Raw genomic sequence first — 26005 nt, forward strand, 5'->3', positions numbered from 1 at the left:
GCTTGTATGAATTTAGATTCCTGCCAGCAATATATGATTGCCTATTTGCCCACAGTCTTACCAACATAATGTATTGTCCTACTTTTTCATTTATGTCAGTTTGATTGTAATGTTTTAATTTGCATATCTCTAATTATGATTGAGTTTGAACATTTTGTCATTTGTTTGAGAACTTTTTTCTTATCTTCAAATAGATACCTCCAGGATTTGCTGCTGCAGTTGGACATTTTCCATCTCTTCTAATAGCACTTTAACAAGTTGTCTTGAATAAACACGAGCTCGTTAGCCATAAGAAAACTTTAAAGATGAGTTATCTAATTCAAATGGAAGGAAAATGTTTTTAAATCATCATAGTAAAATGTGAGCTGTTTATTTTGCAAAAAATGAGGTCAGTCAGTTCAGGATAATAAATACTTACGAATGTCAAGGAAAAAAAGCAATTGCTCATTAGTCAAAACTCATTACCAAAAGAGGGACACAATACAAAATGAGTGTTTCCACCCTTTTCTCCTATTACCTGAACACGTCTCTGACCCTATAAATTCACACATTTCTTGAGACCTACCATAGAAGCCACAGCGATCTCTCTGGTAAACTTTCCCTCCTATCTCCCCACCTCCCCCAAAGCAGTCACAGCTTCCTCGTAGTTCCCACAGCACACTGCAATTCCTCTATTATAGGATTTATTTTATTCAGCTTGCACATATATATGTTCCCTCCAAGAGACTATGAGCCTTTTCGCCTCCAAATTTTGGTGTTCATGTTCATGTCTTTTATGTTTGTATATCTTGGTACCTAGAATATGTAAGAAATAATTTATTTAAATATTGATGAAATGAAAAAAATGGGGACTTTTACTTTGGGAGGCTGAGGCGGGTGGATCACGAGGTCAGCAGATTGAGACCATCCTGGCTAACACAGTGAAACCCCGTCTCTACTAAAAATACAAAAAATTAGCCGGGCATGGTGGCGGTCACCTGTAGTCCCAGCTACTCGGGAGGCTGAGGCTGGAGAATGGCGTGAACCCGGGAGGCGGAGCTTGCAGTGAGCCGAGATCGCGCCACCGCACTCCAGCCTGGCCAGAGTGAGACTCCAGCTCAAAAAAAAAAAAAACGGGGGGTACTTTTTTGTGATTTTCCAATTGGGAAAAATATTTGTAATTCTATATTACGTTTAAAAACAATAGCCCAGAAAGAATTTAGAGTGAGGATATAAATTAGATAGAAGATATAACTTACTTTTAAACATTTGAAAAGTCATCAGATTCACACATGAAAGAAATACTAAATATATATATATCCAAGATAAAATATTAATACCATATAAGATTTCAAGGATAAAAATGTTTGATAACTTGGTGTGCTAGAGAGAATATAAAGGAAATGGGAACCCTCATACATTCTTGGTAAAAGTAAGCATTAATGCCTTTATGGATAGCTATTTGTCTCTATCCTTCAAACTTTAAAAAGCCAATTCTCCCTTTGGCAATTTCTTACTTAGATATTTTAGATATAGTTGCATAAGCATACAACAGTGACAACTGCACAAAGTAGTCAGTACAACATTGTTGATAACACTATTTGATACTAGTGATACTAATCTATCAATAGGGAACTAACTTACATTTTGGTGTATTCCCACAAAGTAATGTGCTACAATTTTTTTTAATGTGAATAGATCTGTGACATTTATTACTGAATTTAACAACCATATAAAAGAATATATATAGTTTGCCACAATTTGCGTAATCTAGAAAATAAGAATGTGCATACATTCATGTTTATAAACTCATGGACTCTTTCTGAAAAGGTACACAAGAAATTGGCATCAGTTGTAGTCTGAGGGAGAAAGATTAGGTAGCAGAACACAACAGAGAGGGAGACCTACTTTTGACTGCATTCCATTTTAGACTTTAAAAATGTACCATATGCATATTACTTCTTCAAAATAAATAACATATTACAACAAAAATCAATTATATAAATTTTGCTTTGATTTTAAAACGTATTTATTACTAAGCTTAATTAAAATACAAAAATCCAGAATGTGAAGGAGACACACAGGGACCAGAAATGTTATTTCTAAGTTGCAGCAGGATATAGTCTTGATGTCTTGAGAATCAGAAGACCTAAGTGAACATCATACCTTCTCGGAGCCTAACAGTAGAATGTTGGTACCAAAAGGAGTTCAAGTATTGATGATCCTCATCCTCTAAGATGAAGGGATGCATGAGTAAATGAAAAGAAATTTCCAAAGTGCCGTAAATCTGAGCTACTACTCTTATTTTACTTTTAAACTATGTATTCATTTTTAAATGGGAAGTCTTACATTTAGGTGACATTGGGAAAAATAGTTACTTCCATGTGATTGTTATAAACCATGTTTGATTCCCACATGCCCTTCTGGAATTTCAACAATGAGTATTAAAGACACCAAAACAGTAATAAAGAGCCCTACCCAAGTCTGATAATAAAGATTCACCCAACCTCTTTTAGCTTTCATATTATCCAAGCTCTCCAAATAAAACTTTCATCAAATTTTATAAGATACTATTAAGTCCACCTGTTAAATGAATTAAAAATTATTCATTTCTATTCACTGCATATTTAGCGAGTGCATATTTTGTTTAAATATAACCCTGCCCTCAGTGGACTCACTATCTCATAGGGATGGAAATAATAGATAGCTATACAAATAATGTTGACATGGATAGAGAAATGTGAAGCCTGTAGTGATAGCACAGATGAGAAGAGTGATTCTGATTGCCGAGGAGGGATGCAAATCATGTAAAACCACATAGCAGTATTATCACATTTGTAAAGAAGAGGTTCTTCCAAAATGCAGATAGAAAAAGGATATGTATATGTGGAATGACTTCATTTGGGGTTTTGGGGATAAAATTTTAACATAAGTCAACCCATGGTAGACATTTATTTTCTAACTCCATCCTTTAACAGAAAAAAAAATATATAAAAAAGGGACAGTGACTTCTTCTAAAGTCACCTGGCCCCCAGCAGCAGGGCTGCAACTAAGTGGCTCAGAACCCCTGCCCCCTTCCTAGTGCAATATTCTCTAAAAGACACTATGATGCTGCCCCTGGTTTTGATAGCATCAGATCAAACTTACTTGATAATATGCATAGAAATGATTTCAGGGCATTTTTCCTTTCCCTGGAAATTGAATTTTCTCTGTAAATTGTCTGCTTTTTAGAAGCAGAAGGCAGCCATTCCTTTAAAGATCTGACCAATAAAAATAAACATTGCCTTTACAGTAAACTCCGAGGTTTCTATTAGTGTTAACTTTCAGAAAAGGGCATAGGAAAGAGTCTAAGCTTATGAATTTGGCTAACTTTCCTGATGGCAAGCTTTTAACTGTCCTAATACAAGTGGTTGTGGGGCAATGGTCAGAGTAGGAAAAGGAGGAGGAAAAGGGTTAACTGGAGATGTTCATTAGGATCCATGTCGAAGGCTTGTTGGACATGCAATAATTTGGAGAATGAATATTTCAGCCCCTTTAAGGTGATTGTTATGCACACAAATATATTCACAAGGATACATATGTATATATCTTTGTGCCTGTGCAGAACGCAGGTTAAGGCCAAAGTTGCCACTCTCACATACCAGGCAAGAGCCACATGTGGAATTTTGAAATCTCCTTTGTGCATTATTTTTCTATCCTCTCTTTCTTCCCTTCCACAAACATACAAACATCTTAAAGAAGAGGCTATATGTACTACCTTCACTTCAGCATTTCTTTTCTTTCTTAAACCCGCTGAGTGCTGCCTCTTGCTTGCACAATCTCACCAAAGTTCTTTTTATAAAATCACCATAATCAGGCTATTCCAGATACAATGGACACATTTTGTCCTAATGCGACAAAGATGCAGTAATTATATGTGTTGAAATTATTGATCACTCTATTTCAAGAAACTCTTCCTCATCTTCAGAAACACCATTTTTTCTCTCGGTTTTCCTTCTACTTCTCTATTAACATCACAGTTCTCTTTCTGCCATCCTCTAAGTGTTACTATTCACCAAGCTTCAATCTCTTCTCCATTTTTACTGTTACTAGACATCTTCTTACACATTAAAATTCTTATACTATTGATAACTCCTGGATCTGTGTCTGCTGACAAGATACCTACATAGATTTAATCATCCATTTCCAAGTTTCCCTGGAAATCTCTGCTAAAGGATCCACAGGTGTTTCAAAAAAAAAAAAACAAAACAAACAAACATAACTACAACTGGACACATATCTTTCTCTCTAAACTTCTTGAACTCCATATTTTAATGAATAACTACATCTAACTATCCAGTTTCCAAATTCAAAGCCTTGTGAGCCATCCTAGACAGTTCTTGCTAACTTATCTCCAATCAGACAGAGAGTATTATAGATACTATTTGTTTAACATCTCTAACATCCATCACTTTATTCTTGCCTTCCTTCAGGCCCTGATCACGTCTTCCCTAATTACTACAACGTATTTACAAAAATATTCCAACTGTCTTCAATTTAGCCTCCATACTGCCAAAATAATCACCCCAAAACTTAAGTCCCTAAAGAATGTGGCTCTTCGAAACTTTTCATAGTGTTGAAGATTAAGTCGACAATTTAAGTTTGGTACATAAAACCTATAATGATTTGCTTGTCTTCTTTTATCTCTGTACATGAACTTAACTCCATCCATGTCCTTGAGTCTCACTGTCTTTTTCTTTTTTTTTTTTTTTTGAGTCGGAGTCTCACTCTGTCGCCAGGCTGGAGTGCAGTGGCACCGTCTTGGCTCGCTGCAACCTCCCCCTTCCAGGTTCAAGTGATGCTCCTGCCTCAGCCTCCTGAGTAGCGGGCACTACAGGTGTGCGCCACCATGCCCAGCTAATTTTCGTATTTTTAGTAGAGATGGGTTTCACCATGTTGGCCAGGATGGTCTTGATTTCTTGACTTCGTGATATGCCTGCTTCAGCCTCCCAAAGTGCTGGGATTACAGGCATGAGCCACCGCGCCTGGCCTGAGTCACACTTCCATGTTCATGTCTACATGTTTTTGCACATGATAGTTCACTTGCTTAGACTATCCTGCTTTCTTTCTTCTTCCAGTGAGTTCATACCAACCCTTCAAAAATTGGATTCATTATCACCTCTGTCAATAAACCTTTCCTGGCTGGATTAGGTGCCCTTCTTTGGAGCTTACCTGCGCATATTTCTTCACATAGAACTTTCACATAATAGTCTCTGATTTCCAAAAAGCCAAAGTACTTCTTGAAAATTTAGCCAAATAGTCATGCAAACTAATATATTATTACAACTGTAACAGCTGCAAAAAAGGAGAAGTACATGATTTTATAGTGTCTAAAGAGGTGGTAGAAGTGTTGATTTAGCTAGAGGAATCAGGAAACACTGAGGCAGTTATCACATCATAGTTTGTGTCACAATTAGTTGGGCACATGCTTTATACACAGTTCCTCACCTCAAGCTTATAAACACACACACGCATACACACACACACACATGCACACACACACACAGTCACTTTTGTTCCCTTTCATGGTAAAAAAAAGTCATTTCATAAAAGTCATTCATCATGAAATATTACTATTTCTGCCTTTCTCAATATACAGATGCTACTCAAAACATAGGAAATGGTCAATAAATATCTGCTGAATTGAATTGAAAACTTTACCCGAGTTGCAGAATAGTTATATGATTCTGTTTCTTTAGAGTTAACCATATGGTTTGACTGAAGATAAAGCCTTAATCAAATTTATTATAACCTTACATTTCAGTTACAACAAAAGCAGTATGCGTCATGCCTTCTGTCTTTCCTAAAAATCAATGACACACCTACCACATGGTTTCAAGTATGATAAAAATAAAGGAGGTCTTGAAAAAATCCAAAAGAAATGCAAGCCAGGAGAAAAGGAGCCTTTGGAACCCTTAAATTGATGCTATGACTTGAATGTGTCCTCAAAATGTCATGTGTTAGAAACTCAATCCCCAAACATATATTGATAAAATTTGGAGGTGGGGCCTTTGGGAGGTAATTAGGATTAGAAAACATCATCAGAGTGGGGCCCTCACGATGGGACTGGTGGCTTTATAAGAAGAGGAAGAGAGACCTGAGCTAGCACACACTTGCCTTCTGCTATGATATGACACAGCAAAAAGGCCCTCACCAGATGCTAGCAGCCTTCCCTGCCTCCAGGACTGCGAAAATTAAATGTATTTGTCTTTATAAATTACACAGTCTGTGGTATTCTGTTATAACAACAGAAAATAAACTAAGATGATGACTAGTTTAGGATAAAGATCCTGGAAGACCAACAGACAAAGACCTGGGAGAAGAGGTTCATAGTATTAGTCTGAAAGGTTGTATACTTCCAGATTTTGCCATTGTTTCCACATCTAGTTTTATAGGTTAATTAACAAATAATGAAAAATGGAAGGATCAGAAAGATCTGTTTTCTATGGTCTTATGCAAGTGTACATTGTAAGCATTCAATATGTAGATATGAAAATCACTGCAATAATGCTTCTAGGAGCCAGCACTAGATAACCATCTTCAGCATCCTGGGCTTATGCAAATAATCCATTTAGACTGAACTATTATTTTCATTTTTTTATTTGTACATATTTATGGGTGTATTAGTCCATTTTCATGCTGCTGATAAAGACATACCAGAGACTGAGCAATTTAAAAAAGAAAGAGGTTTAATGGACTTATAGTTCCAAGTGGCTGGGGAGGCCTTACAATCATGGTGGAAGGTGAAAGGCATATCTCACATGGCAGCAGACAAGAGAAGAGAGCTTATGCAGGAAAACTCCCGCTTATATAATCATCAGATCTGGTGAGACTTATTCACTATCAGGAGAATAGCACAGGAAAGACCCACCCCCATTATTCAACTACCTCCCACTGGGTCCCTCCCACAACATGTGGGAATTCAAGATGAGATTTGGGTGGGGACACAGCCAAACCATATCATTCCAACCCTGGCCCCTCCCAAATCTCACATCCTCACATTTCAAAGCCAGTCAAGCCTTCCCAATAGTCCCCCAAAGTCTTAACTCATTTCAGCATTAACTCAAAAGTCCACAGTCCAAAGTCTCATCTGAGAGAAGACAAGTCCCTTTTGCCTATGAGCCTGTAAAATAAAACCAAGTTTGTTACTTCTGAGATACAGTGGGGGTTCAGGTATTGGAAGAAATTGGCCAAAACAAAGGGGTGCAGGCCCCATGTAAGTCCGAAATCCAGTGGGGTAGTCAAATCTCAAAGCTCCAAAATGATCTCCTTTGACTCCATGTCTCACATCCTGGTCACACTGATGCAAGAGGTAGGTTCCCATGCTGTTGGGCAGCTCGGCACCTGTGGCTTTGCAGGGTACAGCCTCTCTCTCAGTTGCTTTCACGGGCTGGTATTTTGTGTCTGCAGCTTTTCCAGGTACACGGTGCAACCTGTCAGTAGATCTACCACTTTATGGTCTGGAGGATGGTGGCCCTCTCAGCTCTACTAGGCAGTGCCCCAATAGGGACCCTGTGTGGGGGCTCCAACCCCACATTTCCCTTCCACACTGCCCTAGCAGAGGTTCTCTATGAGAGCCCTGCCCCTGTAGCAAAAGTCTGCCTGAACATCTAGGCGTTTCCTTACATCCTCTGAAATCTAGGTGGAGGTTCCCAAACCCCAAATCTTGACTTCTGTGCACTGGCAGGCTGAATACCACGTTGAAGCTACCAAGGCTTGAGTCTTGCACCCTCTGAAGTCATGGCCAGAACTGCACATTGGCCCCTTTCAGACACAGCTGGAGCGGCTGGGACACAGGGCACCAAGTTCCTAGGCTGCACATAGCATGGGGACCCTGGGCCCCACTCACAAAACCACGTTTTCCTCCTAGTCCTCTAGGCCTGAGATGAGAAGGGGTGCCATGAAGACCTCTGACATTCCCTGGAGACATTTTTTCCATTGTCTTGGGGAACAGTATTCAGCTACTCATTACTTATGCAAATGTATGCAGTCGGCTGGAATTTCTTCTCAGAAAATGGGATTTTCTTTTCTATCGCATTGTCAGGCTGCAAATTTTCCCAACTTTTATGCTGTCTTCCACTTATAAAACTGAATGCCTTTGACGGCACCCACGTCACATCTTGAATGCTTTGCTGCTTAGAAATTTCTTCTGCCAGATACCCTAAATCATCTCTCTAAAGTTCAAAGTTCCACAAATCTCTAGGGCAGAGGCAAAATGCCACTAGTCTCTTTGCTAACATGTAGCAAGAGTCACCTTTGCTCCAGTTCTTCACAATTTCTTCATCTCCATCTGAGACCACCTCAGCCTGGATTTCATTGTCCATATCATTATCAGCATTTTGGTCAAAGCCATTTGACAAGTCTCTAGGGAGTTCCAAACTGTCCCACATTTTCCTATCTTCTTCTGAGACCTCCAAACTGTCCCAACCTCTGCCTGTTACCCAGTTCCAAAGTTGCTTCCACATTTTAGGGTATCTTTTCAGCAGCACCCCACTCTACTGTTATCAATTTACTGTGTTAGTCCATTTTTATGCTGCTGATAAAGACATACTGGAGACTGGGCAATTTACAAAAGAAAGAGGTTTAATGGACTTACGGTTCCACCTGGCTGGGGAGGCATCACAATCAAGGCAGAAGGTGAAAGGCACATCTCCCATGGTGGCAGACAAGGGAAGAGAGCTTGTGCAGGGAAACTCCCTCTTATATTATCATTAGATCTTGTGAGATTTATTCGCTATCGCAAGAACAGCACAGGAAAGACCCACCCCCATGATTCAACTACCTCCCATGGGGTCCCTCCCACAACATGTGGGAATTCAAGGTGAGATTTGGGTGGGGTCACAGCCAAACCATATCAATGAGGTGCATGAGAAATGTTGTTACACATATCTAATGCGCAGCAATTAAGGGACAGTATCTAAAATGTCCGTCACCTGAGGATAATACAGTTTTGTCAAGTATGGTCATCCTATTCTGCTACCAATCATTACATTTATTCCTCTTATTGGATTGTATGTTTGTACCCTTAACCCACTTCTCTTCATCCTTCTCTCTCCATCCTGTTTTTTTTTTTTAATTTGACATCTACATTCTCTTTTGATCCACTGTCTCTCACTTGGTGGAGCTTAGTGTTTAGAGCTTGAGCTTTGAAATCAAACTGGACCTAGGATTACCTCTCAACTCTTACATTTACTGGATGAGATGACTGCTCCTTCTTTCAGTGGTTTTTATGTGTACCATAGAGCGAGTATTCATACTTCCATAGAATTGTTGTCAGAATTAATTGAGATAGAATATCTTAATATGGTGCCTGCCAGATCGTAGGTCCTTAATAAATTGTGGTAATGATATGGTGGAGAAGTTTATTGATATTTATGACTTTTGGGAAACTCTGCCAGTAATAATCCTTTTCATCCTTTCATCCTTGAAGATTTATTCAACAACAGCAATATCGCTCATTTGTTATTTGAGACTATTTTAATAATTTCTCTTCTGTATCTATAAAATATTTAAGAATTGTCTTTGAAGGAAAAATCTAAGAAAATTGGATTTTTAGTAGAAAGCTTTTGAAGGATTTTGCTTCATCAAAATTCTATAAGAAGTGAATACTAATGGGCATGCGGTTTTTTTCTGGGGTGATGAAAGTGTTCTGGAATTAGAGAGTGGTGATGGCTTGCATAGCCTTATACATATGCTAAGAACCACTGAACTGTACACATTAAAAGGGTAAATTTTATGGTACTGAATTGCATTTTATTTTATTTTTTTTTAAGATAGAGTCTTGCTCTGTCACCCAGGCTGGAGTGCAATGGAGCGATCTCAGCTCACTGCAACCTCCACCTCCCGGGTTTGAGCAATTTTCCTGCCTCAGCCTCCTGCGTAGCTGGGATTACAGGCATATGCTGCCATGCCCAGCTAATTTTTGTATTTTTGGTAGAGACAGCTTTTCACCATGTTGGCCAGGCTGGTCTCGAACTGACCTCAGGTGATGCACCCACCTCGGCCTCTGAAAGTGCTGGGATTACAGGCATGAGACACTGCACCCAGCCCTGCAGTTTAATGTTTTAAAACTATAAGAAAAATATTGGACAGCAAGATAGTTTACAGCTACACACGTTATTAGAGTGGTGATTTTTTTTCTTTCCTGTTTTCATTTCAGTTGTCCACTCCATATTGCAGAGATTATGATCATTTTGGTTGTCAAAGTCTTAGATGACATCATAAGAAACACTTGAGAGCTATACATTGCTGAGTTCAAGTCCCAGCTGTGTGTTAATGGACACATTTCTTAACTTTAATTTCATTTTCCCCATTTGCAAAACAAGGCTAATAATCTGCCTTGAGGTTTGTTGTGGCAAAAAGAAAAAAGAAAGAAAGAAAAGGAAATGCTTAACATAGAGATTAGCACTTAGTGGACTCCCCATTTACAGAAGATCTTCTTCAAAAGGACTAGTACATTCCGAAAAAGAGGTTTGGGAATTTTTTTTCTTTTTTTCTGGTCAGAACCTATTATGAAACACCCATTGGTCATCCCTATTTTTAAAATTTATAATTATTTTAAAGCAAATGAAAATACTTTTCTTAAAGGTGAAATTTAAAACTTAAAGTTATTAACAACATTTTCGGTTGTTGTATTTTGAAAGGAAGGTATGTGAAGATAAAATTTGGAAAATCAACCCCCTCCTTTAATTTTCTACCACATGATTGATGCTGTCACTGACACCTCGAGTTGAGGAATATAAGTATCTTTTGCTTAGGAGGTGTTAGTCTGATGGCAGCTTATTTGGATAGTGCTTTTTTGTTTGTTGTTTTTAGTCCATGGTCTTACCTAGACACTCAGAATTAGACCTACATTCTGGATTAGCATATACTAAAATCTAGTTTCATTCTTCTACATGTAGCTTGCTAGTTTTCCCAGCAACATTTATTTAATAGGATGTCCTTTCCCCAATTTATGTATTTGTATGCTTTGTTGAAGATCAATTAGCTATAAGTATTTGGCTTTATTTCTGGGTTTTCTATTCTGTTCCATTGGTCTACATGCCTATTTTTATACTAGTACCATGCTGTTTTGGTAACTATAGTCTTGTAGTATAGTTTGAAGTTGGGTAAGGTGGTGCCTCCAGATTTGTTGTTCTTGCTTAGTATTTATTTGGCTGTGTGGGCTCTTTTTTGGTTCCATATGAATTTTAGGATTTTTTTTTTCTAGCTCTGTGAAGAATGCTGATGACCTTTCGATGGGGATTGATCTGAATCTGTAGATTGCTTTGAGCAGTATGGTCATTTTCACTATATTGATTCTTTCCACTTATGAGCATGGGTTGTCTTTCTATTTCTTTGTGTTGTCTATGATTTCTTTCAGCATTGTTTTGTAGTTTTCCTTGTAGATATCTTTCACCTACTTAAGTATGTTACTAAGTATTTTTTTATTTTATTTTTTGTAGCTGTTTTAAAAGCAATTGAGTTCTTGATTTGATTCTCAACTTTGTCATTGTTGGTGTATAGCAGTGCTACTGATTTGTGAACATTGATTTTGTATCAAACTTTTGATGCTTGTTCTTAAAGGCAGAGTTTAAAGTCTTACTATGAGTGACACACATACACTGTATGCGCAACAATGACAATAACATTTTTAATTTCTCAATTAATTTTCTTAACCAAATCAGAAACAAATTTTCTGGAATTTGCCTTCAGGTATTTTTAGCGAGGAACATGACCAAATATGAAATAAATTACTATTTCTTCTGGTTTTTTGCTTATTTTTTTCTTCTATGAAACAATTCTTGTATTTTTAATGCACAGTCATTTGGGGACATCAAACTCTGACCATATTTATGTGGCATGACACTTAGTAAGCTGCAGACATGATCTGAAATTGTTTTCTCTAACCTTATTTCTCCTACACACCATCACAAGAAAACAAATGATGGATGTAAATATCTATTTTCAAAAGGCATTTCATCTGACACCATCTTACTCAGAGTTTTTGTAATTGCATGGAGAAAAAATTTATAATAGCGTGTGCTCAGGGATTCAACCAATTTTGATAAAAAAAGGTTGAATACTTCACTTCTTCAAAAGTGTATAATGGTTCCTTACAATCTAAAGTCAAATTACCAAAATCTGTAACTTGCTGTGTTCAAGAACTGGCACAATCTTCACCTAGCTTTCTGGACATAGTTTCTACAATATCACTTCCCCCATAATTACTTCAAGTCTACAATCCCTTACCAGAAACAGCTGGGGCCGAGTGAGTTTTGTAATTCAGGTTTTTGGGGAACAAGGTGGTATTTTTTTAAAGTAATACAGTTAATGTTTAAAATATTAGCAAAATCCATGTATGTTGGGGCTGCATCTATAATGAAATACATTGATATTTCTGCAGTAAAATCTATAAGTATTCTCATAAGTGGGATAAATAAAGACTGTAAATAGCCTCCTGTCAATTCAGGTTAGTCTGTACCTTAAGGAAAAACAACAACACACACAATGGTTTTCAGAGCTTCTTGAATTTAGAAATTAAAGACAGTAAAATGTAAGCCTGCACTTGCTTTACTTGGACATAGACATAGACTTTTGAACTTTTGAGCCTTTGTTCATTTTCTTTCCTTAGCCAAAACTGTCCTCTATGTCTCTCCTAGTTTATTAAAGTTTATCATGGGCCAGTCCAAACATCAGAAGCAACCCCATTTTCCTCTGTTGTCTGCATGCATATCTCTCTCCATAGGCTAGAAAGTCCATAGGGAATAGTTTTGTGTCTGATTTGCATTGCATACTGTGATTCCTGGCAGTGTATTTTTCCTCAAAAAAATATAAAAACTGGATGAAGCAAGCCTGCTTGAAAACATAAATGTCGACAAAACAAACCCAAAGCATTCAGTGTCCTGTCTCTATTCCTCTTTATAAATGTGAATTTTTATAAGATGACAGGGTTTCTTTTCATATCAGATGGGTAACGTGCCAATGTCTTGACAAGGTTCAAGGGTGGCACATCTCACACATACACTTGAACACCCAATCATCATGCTTATGAACTACAAAAGGATCAGATTTTGTTGTTTAACAAAAGTAATTTTACTCAGAATCTATTTTTTCTGGTCAAATATTTTCTAGTGATTCTAATAAAAAAGTATAAGCAGTATAATTGCTAGCTTTCCATTACAGTTCAACACACTGAGTAAACTTAAAAGAAGCAGGTTTTAGGTTCCTGTAGTGCTCAGGAAATGTGAGTTTTTAAAAAATTAACTTACTCATATATTACACTTCTGATTTTTTCTAATTCTATCACTTCCAGAAGCAAAACCAGATTGTAAGCTCTTTATTTTTACTTTTATTTTTTAGATGGAGTCTCACTCTGTCGCCCAGGATAGAGTACAGTGGTATGATCTTGCCTCACTGCAACCTCCGCCTCCTGGGTTCAAGAGATTCTCGTGTCTCAGCCTCCCAAGTAGCTGGGACTACAGGTGCATGCCACCACACCTAATTTTTGTATTTTTAGAAAAGATGGGGTTTTGTGATGTTGGCCAGACTGGTACCGAACTCCTGACCTCAAGAGATCTCCCTGCCTTGGCCTCCCAAAGTGCTGGGATTACAGGCATGAGCCACCATGCTCTTTAGTCTATTAAAAATGTATCTTTTTATTTGATGTTCTTTGCAGTGCTCTTTGTAGACAATTAAGAGTGGCTGATAATTCATATATGACTGAATAATACTAATTTTGAATAAAATCATTTTAAAATTACTGATTTTAGAACTATTTAATAATAAGAAGATAACTATTTTTCTAATATGGGAGATTTGGGGACATTCCTCCAAATAGAAATACCACCTTACTATTGTAAGTTCCAGTGGATATTTTGATTTTAAGTCTAACTTTTACCTTACACAATTTATGATCTATATTTTATTTCTAAGATTTAGTAGACTATCATATGAAGTGATATTCCTGACTCCTTTTGTAATAAAATCATTATTAGGGTATGTTATAAAATGAAACAAATAAGAAATGAATAAAATTCTTCCTATAGGTAAAAGCAGAAATAGTATATAAGGTGTGTTTTGGCTGTGGCAGGGGATTTGAAGAACAATGCTGAATAATATCTAGATCACAAAATCAACTATAATAAGCTAAAAATAGGTTTTTCATATTTGGTACTAGCCTTCATATGAAGTAGCTATCCTAATATGCAGTACTGTATAACATCTTTTTAGCCATCCATCCACCCAATCTTTCATCCATATATCCATAGGGAAAAAATTCTACTTAAAATTAAAACTCCCTTCTTAGGAAGACAGTTCAATTAAGGAAGAATAGGTCTTCTTTCTTCAGCAAAGCATCTTGGTAGATCAAAACATGCACAGAGGAGTCAGAGAGAAATTTGGGAGTAAGACTGGAGGAAATGGAATTAATCTGCAGAACAATGTGAGAAGAATTTGGAGCTCCTGTGAGCCATCTGGAAGGGACTAAGGAAAACCAAAAACCATGGTAGGAGGCTGGAGTCTGAGGTATAGAAATGGCCAAGAGAATTTTTCAGAGAACAAGGATAGCTGTACAATCTCTAAAATGAAATAATTTGACAGAAACAGAATTCAGAGCCAGAGGAGACCTCGAAAATATAAACTTGCACTGAAAATTTGCATACAACTTGCTGGTGGTTGGGGTGGGCAATACTGAACTCTAAAATTCATAGAATGGAGCTCAAACAAATCTTAGCTAGGTCTTAATTGGTACAAGGAATTTAGCTATATCTCAGATACATAAACATACATATGCACTTATTCATATGAAGCAAGTGTTCTAGAGCTCATTTATTCAATAACCCCAAATATCTGCCACAGATGCAAACCTGAAAGAAGATGCAAAGAAGGGACAAAAGAAAGACATCTAACCACCCACAAATGGTGTCATAAAATTGCAGCACTAAATTTTACATAGCTTGTAGGGTTACATTATGTCCTAATACAATATGTATTTACATTTTTAAAAATTCTATTTACTTTTTTACATATTACTCTACACAGCTATTTCACCACGCTCAACAGTCTAGAACTACAACCCACACACCAAATCCAGCAAACTGCCTGTTTTTGAAAATAAAATTCCATTGGAACACAGCCATAACCATTTGTTTCTGTGTTGTCTATGACTGTTTCAGGCTACAACCTGAGTCGAGTGATTGTGACAAAGGCTATATGGTCCATAAAGCCTAAAATATTTACTATCTGGCTCTTAGCAGAAAAGGACTGCTAACCTCTTATCAAGAAGCAAAAGTTGAAATAGACAGATTTAAAAACATATGGTGAGAAATAACTATTTTATAGCAAAAAAGTAAGCAAACAACAAACCAACAAATACCATGCTCTCCAAAGTCACAATACATGGTGCCATCATGTGTGAAGACAAAGAACACCAGAAAGCCTAACAAGTTGTTAACAAGTCTCCGAAAGTGTATTTTACAGGGCAATACAACTATTAAAATTAGTAATAATGATCCTGAGACATTAACAAAAATTGTAAAATATGTTGAGAATTTTCTAAGACATTTAAAAATATATATAAAAAATAAGATTTTCGCTTTTGATATTTTGATTTTTTTAACCTTTAGTTTTTGTTGGTACATACTGGGTGTATTTATGGGGTACATAAGATATTTTGATAGAGGCATATAATGCATAATAATCACATCAGGGTAAATGGGGCATTCATCACCTCAGGCATTTATCCTTTTTGTTACAAGTAATCCCATTATACTTTTAGTTAATTTTAAGTATATAATAAATTATCGTTAACTTTAGTCTCCCCATTCTGCTATCGAATACTAGATCTTATTCATTCTTTCCAACTGCATTTTTGTACTCATTAACTATCCTCATTCCCCGCCACTACCCTTCCCAGCCTCTGGTAACCATCATTCTACTGTCTATCCCCATGAGTTCAATTGTTTTAATTTTTAGCTCTCACAAATCAGTGAGAACATGTGAAGTTTATCTTTCTGTGCCTGGCTTATTTTACTTAACAGAATGACCTCCAGTCCTATTCATGCTGTTATAAATGACAGGATCTCATTCTTTTTTTATGGGTGAATAGTACACCATTGTGTATATGTACTACATTCTCTTCATCCATTTGTCTGTTGGTGGACATTTCAGTTGCCTCAAAATCTTGGCTATTGGGAATAGTGTTACTATAACACGAGGGTGTAGAAATCTCTTTGATATACTGATTTCTTTTCTTTTGGGTATATACCTAGTAATGGGATTGTAGGATCATATGGTAGCCCTATTTTTAGTTTTTGAAGAACCTCCAAACGATTTTCCATAGTGGTTGTACTAATTTACATTCCCACCAAGAGTGTACAAGGATTCCCTTTTCTCCACATGCTGGCCAGTGTTTGTGATTTCCTGTCTTTTGGATAAAAATCATTTTAACTGGGGTGAGGTGACATATTGTTAGTTTTTATTAGCATTTCTCTGATAATCAGTGATGCTGAGCACATTGTTATATACCACTTCGCATGTCTTCTTTTGAGAAATGTCTATTCAGATCTTCATGTATTTTTTGTTCAGATTAATGGATTTTTTCCCTATTGAGTTGTTTGAGCTTCTCATATATTCTGGTTATTGATTCCTTGTCAGATGGATAGTTTGCAAATATTTTCCCCCATTCTGTGGGTTGTCTCTTCACTTTGTTGATTGTATCCTTCACTTTGCAGAAGGTTTTTAACTTGATGTGATCCCATTTGTCCACTTTTGATCTGGTTGCCTGTGTTTGTGGGGTATTACTCAAGAAATTTTTGCCAAGAATAGTGTTGTGGAGTGTTTTCCCAAAGTTTTCTTTTATTAGTTTCATAATGTAAGGTCTTAGATTTAAGCCTTTAACCTTTTTTTTTTTTTTTTTTGAGATGGAGTTTCACTCTTGTTCCCCAGGCTGGAGTGCAATGGTGTGATCTCGGCTCACTGCAACCTCTGTCTCCCAGGTTCAAGTGATTCTCCTGCCTCAGCCTCCTGTGTAGCTGAGATTACAGATGTGTGCCACTGCGCCCGGCTAATTTTTTGTATTTTTAGTAAAGATGGGGTTTCACCATGTTGGCCAGACTGGTCTCAAACTCCTGATCTCAGGTGGTCTGCCCGCCTCGGCCTCCCAAAGTGCTGGAATTACAGGCATGAGCCACCTCACCAAGCCTTTAATCCGTTTATTTTTTTTATTTTTGTATATGGTTAGCTAGAGATAGGGAGTCTAGTTTCATTCTGCTGCATACAGATATCCAGTTTTCTTAGCTCCACTTATTGAAGAGATTGTCTTTTCCCCAATGTATGTCCTTGGCATCTTTGTTTATGCAATAAGTTAACTGTAGACATATGGATTTACTTCTGAGTTCTTCATTCTGTTCCATTGGTCTATTTGTCTGGTTTTATGCCAGTACCATGTTATTTTGGTACTACAGCTCTGTAGTACAATTTGAAGTCAAGTAATGAGATTCCTCTAGTTTTGTTCTTTTTGCACATGATAGCTTTAGCTGGATAATTCTAGCTTTTTCCTGGGTCTTTTGCAGTTCTACATAAATTTTCAAATTTTTTTTTTCTATTTCTGTGAAGAATAGAATGTCATTGGTATTTTGAAGGACTTGCATGGAATCTGTACATTGCTTTGGGCAGTATGAACATTTTAACAATATTGATTCTTCCAATCCATGAACATGGAATATCTTTTCATTTCTTTGTTGTGCTATTTAATTTCTTGCATCAATGTTTTATAGTTTTCATTGTAGAGATCTTTCACTTATTTTGTTAAATTAATTCCTAGATATTTTATTTTATTTGTAGTTATTGCAAACGGGATCGCTTTCTTTTCTTTTTCAGGTTATTTGCTGTTGGCATGTAGAAATGTTACTGATTTATGTATGTTAATTTTGTATCCTGCAACTTTATTGAATTTGTTGATCAATTTGAATAATTTTGGGTGCAGCCTTTAGGTTTTTCCAAATAACAAAAATATCATCTGCAAACAAGGATAATTTGACTTCATCCTTTCCAGTGTGGATGCTTTTTATTTCTTTCTCTTTTCTGATTGCCCTAGCTAGGACTTCCACTATTATGTTGAATAACAATGGTGAAAGTGAGCATCATGTCGTGTTCCAGATTTCAGAAGCAATGCTCTCCATTTTTCCCCATTCACTATGATACTAGCTGTGGGTCTGTCATATATGGCTTTTATTGTGTTGAGGTATGTTCCTTCTATACCCAGATTTTTTTAGGGTTTTTATCATGAAATGATATTGAATTTTATCAAATAATTTTTCAGCATCAATTGAAATGATCATATGTTTTTTGTATTTTGTTCTGTTGATATAATGCATCACGTTGATTGATTTGTGTATGCTGAACCATCCTTGTATTTCTGGAATAAATCCCACTTGGTCATGATGAATGATCTTTTTAATGAGTTATTGAATCCAATTCAGTTTGCTAGTATTTTGTTGATGATTTTTGCATCAATGTTCAACAGGGATATTGGCCTATAGTTTTCTTTTCTTTTTGAGGTGTTTTTGTCTGGTGTTGGTATCAGTGTAATACTGGCCTCATATGATAAGTTTGGAAGTATTCCTTTTTGCCCTATTTTTCTGAATAGTTTTAGTAGGGTTGATATTAGTTCTTCTTTAAATGTTTGGTGAAATTCACCATTGAAGCCATCAGGTTCCAGGCTTTTCGTTGCTGGGTGACTTCTTATTACTGCTTTGATCTGGTTATTTGTCATTTGTCTGTTCCAGTTTTGGATTTTTTTTCATGGTTCAATCTTGGTGGGTTATATGTGTCTAGGAATATATGCATTTCTTCTAGAATTTCCAATTTGTTGGCATAGAGTTGCTTATAGTAGCCTCTGATGATCCTTTGGATTTCTGCAGTATCAGTTGTAAAGTCTTCATTTTCACCTCTGATTTTTTGGGGTCCTTCTCTCTTTTCTTTCTTAGTCTGGCCAAAGTTTTCTCAATGTTGTTTATCTTTTCTTAAAACCAATATTTTGTTTCACTGATTTTGTATTGTTTTCTTAATTTCACGTTCACTTATTTCTATTCTAAACTTTATTATTTTTTTCTCTACTAATTTTGGGTTTGTTTTATTCTTGATTTTCTATTTCTTTAAGAAGCATAATTAGGTAGTTTATTTGAAGTTTTTCTAATTTTTGACGTAGGTGATTATAGCTATAAGCTTTTCTCTTAGTATCGCTTTAGCCGTATCCCATTGGTTTCAGTGTGTTGCGTCTCCATTATCATTTGTTTCAAGATTTTTTTCAATTTCCTTTTTCATTTCTTCTTTGACCCATTGGTCATTAAGGAACATACTGTCTAATTTCCTTATGATTGTATAGTTTTCAAAGTTCCTCTTGTTAATGATTTCTAGTTTTATTCCATTGTGGTCACAGAAGATACGTGATATAACTTCCAATTTTTTGAATGTTTTAAGACTTGTTTTGTGACCTGACATAAGGTATATCCTTGAGAATGATGCATGTACTGAGGAGAATATGTATTCTGCAGTCATTGGATAAAATGTTCTGTAAATAGACATTAGGTTCATTTGGTGCGTTGTGCAGATTAAGCCAGATGTTTCCTTGCTAATTTTCTGTCAGGATGATGTGTCGATGATGAAAGTGGGGTGTTGAAGTCTCCAGCTGTTATTGTGTTGGAGTCTCTCTGTCTCTTTAGCTCTAATAATATTTCCTTTATATATCTGGGTGCTCCAGTATTGGGCACATATATATTTATGGTTGTTATATCATTTTGCTGAATTTATTTCTTTTCATTATGTAATGACCTTCTTTGATTCTTTGTATAGTTTTTGTCTTGAAATCTACTTTGTCTGATGTAAGTATAGCTATTGCTGCTCTTTTTGGTTTCTACTTGCACGCAATATATTTTTCCATCCCTTTATTTTCAGTTTATGTGTGTCTTTATGGAAAAGTGCAACTTATCATTGGGTCTTGCTTTTTTAAATCCATTCAGCTACTCTATGTGTTTTGATTGAAGAGTTTAGTCCATTTACATTCAATGTTGTTATTGATAAGCAAGGACTTACCCCTGCCATTTTGTTACTTGTTTTCTGGTTGTTTGTGGTCTTCTCTTCCTTCTTTCCTTTTTTCCTGTCTTCCTTTTACCAAGGGTGAGTTTCTCTGATGATATGTTTTAACGTTTCAAGTTCTTGATTTTTATTGTGTTTGTTGTATATTTTCTGATTGAAGTTACCATAAAACATGCAAATAATATCTTATAACCCATTATTTTAAATTAATGACAAATTAACACTTATTCCATAAACAGAGAAAACTAATTAAAAGTTTGTATTTTAATTGTGTCCCCCCACTTTTTAACTTTTTGCTATTTCTATTTATATCTTATTACACTATCTGTATCTTGAAAAGTTGTTGTAGCTTATTTTTGATTGGTTCATCTTTAGTCTTTCTACTTAAGATGTGAGTAGTTTACACATCAAAATTATGGTGTTAAAATATGGTGTGTTTTTCTGTATACTTACTATTACCAGTGAGTTTTGCACCTTCAGATGATTTCTTTTTGCTCATTTACAAACTTTTCTTTCAGACTGAAGAACTCCCTTACATTTCTTGGAGGACATGTCTGATGTTAATAAAACCCCTTAGTTTTATTTGTCGGGGAAAAATCTTTATTTCTCCTTCATGCTTGAAGGAGAATTTCACTGGATCTACTATTTTAGGATACAAGTTTTTCTCCTTCAGCATGTTAAATATTTCATGCCACTTTCTCCTGATCTGTTAGGTTTCCACTGAGAAGTCTGCTGCCATATATATTGAAGCTCCATTGTATGTTATTCATTTCTTTTATCTTGCCACTTTTAGGATCCTTTCTTTATCTTTGACCTTGGCGGCCTCAGCCTCCCAAGCAGCTGGGACTATAGGTGCACATCACCATGCCTGGCATTTTTTTTTTTTTTTGTATTTTTAGTGGAGATGGGCTTTCACCATGTTGGCCAGGCTGGTCTTGAGCTCCTGATCTTGAATGATCCGCCCGCCTTGGCCTCCCAAAGTTCTGGGATTACAGGTGTGAGCCACCATGCCTGGCCCATTCTTTTTTCTTCTTTTTTTCTGTCTCCCCTGGCTATTTCCAAATAGCCTGCCTTCAAGCGCACTAATTATCTCTTCCACCTGATTTATTCTGCTGATAAGAGACTCTGATACATTCTTCAGTATTTCAATTGCAGTTTTCAGCTCCAGAATTTCTGCATAATTCTTTTTTAATTATTTGAATTCCTTTGTTAAATTTATCTGATGGCATTCTGAAATCTTTCTCTGTGTTATCTTGAATTTCATTGCGAGTCCTCAAAACAGCTATTTTGAATTCTCTGAATGAAAGATCACATATCTCTGTCTCTCTAGGATTAATTGCTGCTCCCTTATTTAGTTCATTTGGTGAGGTCATATTTTTCTGGATAATCTTGATGTTTGTGGATGTTTGTCAGTGTCTGGGCATTGAAGATTTAGGTATTTATTGTAGTCTTCACAGTCTGTTTTTTTTTTTTTTTTTTTTTTTTCCACCTGTCCTTCTTTGGAAGGCTTTCCAAGCATTCAAAGGCATTTGGGTGTTGTGCTCTAAGTTTCTGGTCACTGCAGCCCCATCTGTATTAGGGAGCACCCCAAGCCCAGTAACAATATGGTTCTTACAGACTTATAGAGATACTTCTTGGTGGTCTTGGATCAGATCTGGAAGAATTGTCTGGATTACCAGGAAAAGACTCATGTTCTCTTTCCTTATTTTCTCCCCAACAACTAGGCTAGAAGAGAGGGGACACAAGTACTCCTGTTGTCACCACTATTAGGACTGTGCTGGGTCAGACCTGAAACTAGTATGGTACTGGGTCTCACCCAAGGCCTGTGGTTACCACTTCCTGACTATCACCTATGCTCACCCAAAGCCCTAGGGCTCTACAATCATCAGGTGACAAAGCCACTCTGGCTTTTGTCCTTCCATTCAGAATGGGGAGTTTCCTCCAGCACCAGTCAGGTCCAGCAATGTTTTTCAGAAGCCAGTCCCTGAAGTCAGGGACAAACCTTAGGAATCTACCTGTTGCTCTATTCTACTGTGGCTGAGCTGGCACCCAAGCCACAAGACTAAGTCCTTCACACTCTTCCCTCCCTTTTCTGTAAGCACGGAGTTTCTCCCTGTGGCCACCCTTGCCCCAGGCCCATGGCGAGTACTGTCTGGTTACCACTGATGTTCACTCAAAGCCCAAGGGCTCTTCAGTCAGCTTGTTGGTGAATGCTGCCAAGCCTGGGACACTCTCTTCAGGACAATGGGATCCCCTCTGGTTCAGGGCTAGGTCCAGAAATGCCATTCAAGAACCAAGACCCAGAATGGGGACTCCAAGAGTCTGCTTGGTACTCTACCCCACTGTGGCCGAGCTGGTACCTAAGCTAAGGAACAAAGCCCCCTTTACTCTTCCCTCCCCTTTTCTCAAGCAGACAGAGTCTCTCCCTATAGCCATCACAGCTGGGAATGTGCTGGGTCTCACCTGAAGCCAGCATGTCTCTGAGTCTCACCCAAGGCCCACGGCGAGTACTGCCCAGCTACCACTGCTGAAAGATCAAGGCCCAAGGGCTCTTTTGTCAGCAGATGATGAATCCTGCCAGGACTGGGTTCTCCCCTTTAAGACAGTGGATTCCCTTTTGGCCCACGGTGTGTCTAGAAATGTCATCCTGGAATTAAGGTCTGGGATGGGGCCCTCATGACTCTGCCTAGTGCCCTATCTTACTGTGGCTAAACTGGTATCCAAGTGGCAAGTCCTCTTTACTCTTCGTTATCCTCTCCTAAGGCGGAGGGAAGAAGTATCTCCCAGAGCTGCAAGCTACACTGCCTGGGGCTGGGAAATGGATAGTGCAAGCACTCTCTTTGCTGTTCAAGCTGATGTCTCACTAGGTCACATGCCCCCCAAGTTCACTGGTTCTGAGCAATTCCCCTTTGCTAGGGCTGGTCTAATTGCTCCCTCCATCAGCTTTGGCTGAGTTCTGCCTGGTGTTGCTGTCTGCTGTGACAGGACAGCACTGAGTTCCAATGCAAAGTCCTACAATCACTGTGCTCTCCCTCTTCCAAGCACACAGATTTGTTTTTCTCCATGCCACTGAACTGCTGATGGGGGGATGGGGATGGGTAATGTTGGCAATTCAAGGCTCTCTTTTCCACCCTCTTCAGTGCCTCTTTCAGCAATATGAAGTTAAAACCGGGTACTGTGATTGCTCATCTGATTTTTGATTCTCATGAAGATGCTTTTTTGTGTGGATAGTTGTTCAATTTGTTATTCTTGCTGGGAGGACAATCAGTGAAGGCTTCTATTTGGCCATCTTGCGCTGCCTTCCTCTCTGATATTTTAATTTTTAGAAGGAGTAGGTTTTGATATCTGGACAGTGAACTCATGTAAATTATCTCATCCTTCTGAGAATTTTACTGTAAATTTATTTTATCTCAGTATTAAAGTTATCCAAAAGAGCTATTTAACACATAACAAAACATATAGATTTCTCTCTACAACACTTTAAATTTTACAATTTTTTTAATAGAAGTAGTGTCTGGATTTCACATTCATTTTATTATTTTAAAGTATTATTAGTGAAGTACTATACTGTAGATTTTAAGAGAGCTGATTGTAGAGCTAGACTTTTTAGACTCTCATTCCAGGTCTACCCACACAAGTTGTATAAGCTTGGGCACAGAATCAGGGTACGGTCGTGAGTATAGCAGACCTTTGTATTTCCATTCAGTCTGTAAGTCAATAGGTCTGTCTAAGAGCAAACACCTATTTCAGGGCAATCGCCACAACTACTTTGTCTGGACTTTGACTTTTCCTCTTCCTGGAAGAGGAGATGGAGGAGAAGTCAGGTGAGATAGCTTAAGGAGAACTTGAATAATCAGTAAGCTGGTACAAAGACTCACACAAGATCAACTGAGCCATGTCCAAGGGAAGCGAGCCCCACAATGATCAGAAACACCTATGAGAAGCAGCACTCTCTAGTATAGCATTATAGGGGATTTCTGTGCCAACTACAACTGCCTGGGGAATCAAATACTACAGGATATTCCCTCATGTAGGTACCAACTGAACACTTGCACTCTGGCCCCCAAAACTACTTGTGTATAAGCTTTAATTATCAAGACAATTGTACCAATTCATCATTACCAACATATTTTCTCTGGCACTGAATTCCAGGAGGCATTTACCATGTGCATCCACATGATAAATTTTATCACAAAGGACAGTGAGCATCACAAATAACACAGTCTTCAGCTGTGAATAGCGATGTTTCAATGACCTCTGTAAAAGCTTTCCTCCACAACCACTGATCTTTCTCTCCCACAGAAAATCCTTCACAAGTACGTGCATAGCTTTTGTGAAATGTTTACCTTCTAGCAAAGCTGTGAATTTCGTCCCATAGCTATAGCTGGTCTCAACTGGCCCCTATCCCGAGGAGAGTGACGCATGGTGAAGAGAATGAAACTGTAGGTGCTAGAAAAAGTAGCTTCCAGAAGAAAACAAAATTGTCCACATAATATCCAGAGGGTTTTTTAAGGATAAAATATTGTAATTCTTCAGCGTGGTAGATGCTGGTACTTCAAGGAGACAATTCTCAACTCAATATTAAAAAATATTCTCTTCCTCAAATCCATCCACAGTTGGAATTACTTGTCTCTACTCATAGTGAGCTTCTTTTTACTTTTAGAGGACATTCAAGCTTTGGGCAAAGGACGTTGAACCACTTGGCTACACTCTCTAAGACAAATTAGATCTCAGAGATTTTGAAAAGAAAAGTGGTCCAATCTGACTGATTAAAGGCATAAGGATCTCTATGCTCTGAATGGATTCCACCCAAATAAACTAAGGAACAAGTCACAACTTCTTCATCTCAGAATAGAATGTAATTAGCTGGCTGTAATTATTGCCTTAGGAAAGACCTAGTAAATGAGAGACAGAGTGGTGTGGTGAAAAAGAACATAACTTTTGAGTCTGGACAACTTTGATTCAAATCCTGGTTCTGTCATTTATTAGCTGTGTCATCTTAGACAATTTACATGACCTCTCTGAGTCTCAGTTGTTTCCTCTAAATATAGATAAGAATGCCTCATTATAGAGTATTGTAAGAAGTCTATGAGATATTATACATATAGTGATTACCTCACTACAGGGCTTACAATAGGCACTAAACAAATTAAACCTATCATCACTAATACTTTAGGTGCAAACCACAGTGATCCCAGCTTTTTTAAGATCATCTATGGAAAAATCAATGATATATACATAATTCATAAATTAAGGAGAAATTTAAATTGGGCAGCAAATTTTAGAATCTGTAACATGTTTGTCATGAGAAATTGCTACTTTTCAAAAAAAAAAAAAAAAAAAAGGATATTTCGACAGATAAAGAATACACCAAAACCACAACTGGAGAATAAGGGTTTAATTGTAGTTCCCTGGTTCAATGCTTATTCCTTCCTGATAGAATGTAAGCTTTATGAGGACAGGAACTTTATCTGATTCACCAATGTATTTCTAGAGACCAGAACTATTTCTGACACATAGTCTCTACTCAATAGACTTTTGTTGAAAAATGAGTGAATAAAAGAGTGGCCACTCAGTACCTTAATAAACAATGACTATTTACAAAATAGTAGGGTGGGCTGGGCGGGGTGGCTTATGCCTATAATTCTCCACACTTTGGGAGGCTGAGGTGGGCAGACCCCTTGAGCCCAAGAGTTTGAGACCAGCTTGTGCAACACAGCAAAACCCCACCTCTACTAAAAAATACAAAAATTAGCCTGGCATGGTGGCACACACCTGTAGTCCTAGCTACTTCAGAGGCTGCAGTGGGAGGATCGCTTGAGCCCAGGAGGTTGAGGCTGCAGTGAGCTGAGATTGCACCACTGCACTCCAGCCTGGGCAACAGAGTGAGACCCTGTCTCAAAAAAACAAT

At 37.5% G+C, this 26005-nt stretch overlaps 1 protein-coding gene and 1 non-coding gene across 2 annotated transcripts in view; both read right to left on the bottom strand.

Annotated features, from left to right (window-relative positions):
• FGF12 (fibroblast growth factor 12) overlaps positions 1-26005 on the bottom strand; it is a 592491-nt gene that overhangs the window by 383134 nt on the left and 183352 nt on the right. The window lies entirely within an intron of this gene.
• Positions 12961-13064, bottom strand: LOC129034438 (small nucleolar RNA U13). Its single transcript, XR_008501913.1, has one exon. It is a non-coding gene; the product is annotated as a small nucleolar RNA U13 (small nucleolar RNA).

This window comes from Pongo pygmaeus, chromosome 2 (genome assembly GCF_028885625.2).
Source record: "Pongo pygmaeus isolate AG05252 chromosome 2, NHGRI_mPonPyg2-v2.0_pri, whole genome shotgun sequence".
Classification (NCBI taxonomy): Eukaryota; Metazoa; Chordata; class Mammalia; order Primates; family Hominidae; genus Pongo; species Pongo pygmaeus.